The sequence below is a fragment of the Chrysochloris asiatica genome, unplaced genomic scaffold, assembly GCF_000296735.1.
Source record: "Chrysochloris asiatica unplaced genomic scaffold, ChrAsi1.0 scaffold00304, whole genome shotgun sequence".
NCBI classification, from domain to species: Eukaryota; Metazoa; Chordata; class Mammalia; order Afrosoricida; family Chrysochloridae; genus Chrysochloris; species Chrysochloris asiatica.
In genome coordinates, this window is record NW_006408822.1 from 1,011,597 (window position 1) to 1,015,191 (window position 3,595).

At 45.0% G+C, this 3,595-nt stretch overlaps 1 pseudogene; it reads right to left on the reverse strand.

Annotated features, from left to right (window-relative positions):
* Positions 1-2,087: 2,087 nt before the first annotated feature.
* LOC102818222 overlaps positions 2,088-3,595 on the reverse strand; it is a 3,129-nt pseudogene continuing 1,621 nt past the window's right edge.

The window sequence follows — 3,595 nt, forward strand, 5'->3', positions numbered from 1 at the left end:
GCCGCCCAGCACGCCCCCCACCCCCCGCCCCCACGCGCTCATCCCGCCCTGTCCTGCCTCAAGAAAAATAAACCTTTGTAAATGCACTGCTATTGTCTGTGGTCTGTCTCCGTCTCTGGAGGTGGGGAGGAAGGCAGGGAGGGAGGGCAGGATGAGCTGCAGAGCCGAAGAGTGCCCATCCAGCCCAGACATGAGGCAGATCTCTCTCGATCCTGAGCCTGCAGCGATCCGGAACCTATAAGGAGTTCCCGATAGAAACTAGGACTGGGAGGCCAGGGGCAGAAGCAGGGAGTATAGGTTGGGGGATCCTCCGGCAGAAAAGGGGAAAGACACTAGAAGACACGAAAGCTAGAGATAGCTGAACAATGGAGAGACCAGCATTCAGAGGGACAGAGAGCAGTGAGAGAGGGCAGGAGACAGAGTGCGACCAAATTAGGGTCGTCGTGAGGCAGGTGGAACCAGATCTGGAGGTAAAGGCTTGCTTCCTTCTCTCCTCCCCAGCCCACCCCATTCCAGGCTCGGACCAATTCTAGGCATAGTCCAGAGCAAAGTAGAAAGACAGGCTCCTTTGACCCCTTTAAAAAAGATAAAAACACACCTGGAAGGGCAGCAACAGAAACAATGGTCCAGAGCTTCAGATGTGACAAAGATGGCTCTGGCCCAATGAGCCAGGGTGACCTGAAATTCATGTCCCCATTTACATCCCAGGGGACTGAAAGACAAAAAGCTCCAGGAACCCACCTGGTGCTGGTGGGGATGAGGAGGGGACAGAATGCTGAATGTGTCAGCCAGCAAAAACCAGTGACAGGAAGAGAAAGTATCTGTCCAGGAGGAAACAAAGTGCCCGCTTTAGGGTTTCTCAACCAGAGTGGGAGTCACACACAACCACATACCCTCAACAGAAACACAGGCAAGAACAAAATCATTAGGAACATGTCCCTGGCCACAACTACAAATACAGACCTGCTGAACCATGCACACACCCATGTGCACAACAGACTCATGCACACACACACTCTTACATTACCCTACAAACAGGAGTTTCTGTCCTTTGACACGTGCCACTTCAGAGCAAAGATGACCACGGGCACATGGCCTTTGCTCTCCTCTGTCTCTACTTCCCCTCTGCAGTTGTTGTTGTGTGCCATGGAGTCAGTTCCACCTCATAGCCACCCTGTTAGGGTTACTGAGGAGTGACTGGTGAGTTTGAACCACTAATCTTTTGATTAGCTGTCCAGTGCTTATCCTACAGAGCCACACCAGGACTCCATAATAGATAATAGATAAGAACATTGTGGGTTTAGTTTACATTTCCTTTATGGGCTAATGATGTCTCTCACCCCCACACACACACTTAAATTGCATGTTTTATTTCACCCAATCACAGCAAAAGCACAGACGCCCCATCATACCCATTCAAACTGGTTTCTAGTAGGCTAAGATGATGGGAATCTTTGTCAATGCAATCGATGCTGAGGGTTCCCTAAACCTGGTCACAAATGCATCTGTAAAACAGACGGGAAGACACAGTGCACTGGCCCAAATGCTTGAAGAGTCAGCTTGACTTTGCAATGCAATTTGTATCCTTAAACTGACAGTCCGGAGGGGGAGGGGAAATGAGGGAGTGAAGTTGACAGTGTCTCCTTTTAGCTCACTTTTTCAACATTAAACAAAGACCAAGAGAGAAATGGTTCCAACATTTCACCACATGTATTTCTTCTTATGCAGTCTAAACTGAGAATGCCAAGTAAATGGGTCACTGCAAAATGCAGCAATTTAATTTTTCTCCGATCAAAATAAGAAACAAATCAGTATGATGTCACTTCTGTTAACTTTTGAAGGTTTACAGCAGTTAAAGTATGTTTACTTCTATGTATGAAGGTTAAAAAAAATTATTTCTCCCCCCCCCCCAATAAAATACAAGAGCAACCAATTTCCACCATTGAGTAAAAGTAAAAACTGTGATTGTGTGTTAAATTTATCCATAGTGGTATTTAGGAACTTAATTATAGGCTGCTTGGCTACACCAGACAAACCAAAGTGTAGGGTTGGGTCTGCTTTTGTTTTGGTTTTCTTTTCAATATCAATCACCCATGGATTAAGTTCTGAGAACATTCCAATTGTAAGACAGGGAGCTGTTTGGATTCCACCATGGGTACGCTCCACTCCTTGCGTTGTATACTGGAGGGTGAGGCATGTTTTGCCGGACCCATGTTAACTACCTCATAGTCATCAAGGTCAAAAAATTCATGTGTCTGCCTTGGTATTCCATTCCCTGGAAATCTACTCAGTACCACAAGATACCTCCAATTCCACCAAATCTTTTCACAAACTGGGATCCTTCTTGTGACTTATCTGTGGCAATTTCCAATGTAGCTCCAAATTTTTTGTAGTTGTTAGCAAGCCATTCCAGTAGGGGCATGCTTTCAATCAGCTCATGTTTCTGTCCTGTCTCTTTGTGAAATGAGATTTAGCCTTCTCTTGTTCTGGAGTTAGATAGAGAATTTCCTCCTCTTCTGTGCCTTGGCAATGAAGAACATATCTCATTATATCCAGATTTTCAGAGACTATTAGAATCTGTGTTGGAAGAAGTACAGCCAGAGTGCTCCTTGGAGGCCACGATGACCAAACTTCATCTGCCATACTTAGGACATATTGTCAGAAGGGACCAGTCGCTGGAGAAGGATAATCATGTTTGGCAAGGTGGAGGGCCAGAGAAAAAGAGGAAGACCCCCAGCGAGATGGATTGACAAAATGGCAGCATCAGTGGGCTCAAGCGTGGAAACAATTGTGAGGTTGGTCTAGGATCAGGCAGTGTTTTGTTCTGTTGTGCATAGGGTCGCTATGAGTCGGTATCGACTAGATGGCACCTAACAACAACAACAAATTAGAATCTCTACAGCTTCCATTTCCAAAGCCTTTAGTGGATCTTCAACTACTGACTTTAGTAGCTAACTCAATAGCTTGGTTGAATCAATATTCACCACCATAGGAAACATCAACTAATTTTAAAACTTTTTATTGCAACCTCTGATCAAACATATCAGATTGACTTATTTCTGTTTTAAAGTCAGCTGACCCCGCTAAAATGAGACTAGCCACATCCATTTTGTCCCCTGAAATAAACAGCTGCCCAGCAGTCTAAGCTACTTTCTGAACATAATTGTATTATTTTTCCATTCTTAAATGGGCAAAATACAAGGCAGATTGACCTCCTCTACAGTGTTTCTTTGGAAGATCCATAATGAATTTGCGCAGGGCCTCTCTTGTGTTTCCTTGGAGTGTGCCAAAAAGTGCACCACTATCATCTTTTACAATGAAGCCAAACTTGCTATCACCCAAAAGAGTATGATACAGTAAGAGCCTTTGTATGGAATTTGTTGTCACACAAATACAAAGACATATTCAGCGGTTTGAAATGCTCAGTCAATGCTGACTTTCTTTTCCTCTCTTTTTTTGTTACAGTTATTCCATAGTGAACAACCAGACCATTTGGAGGTTGTTGTTGTTGTTGTCAGGTGCCATCGAGTCGGAACCGACGCATAGCGACCCCATGCACAGCAGAACGAAACAATGTCCGATCCTGGGCCACCCT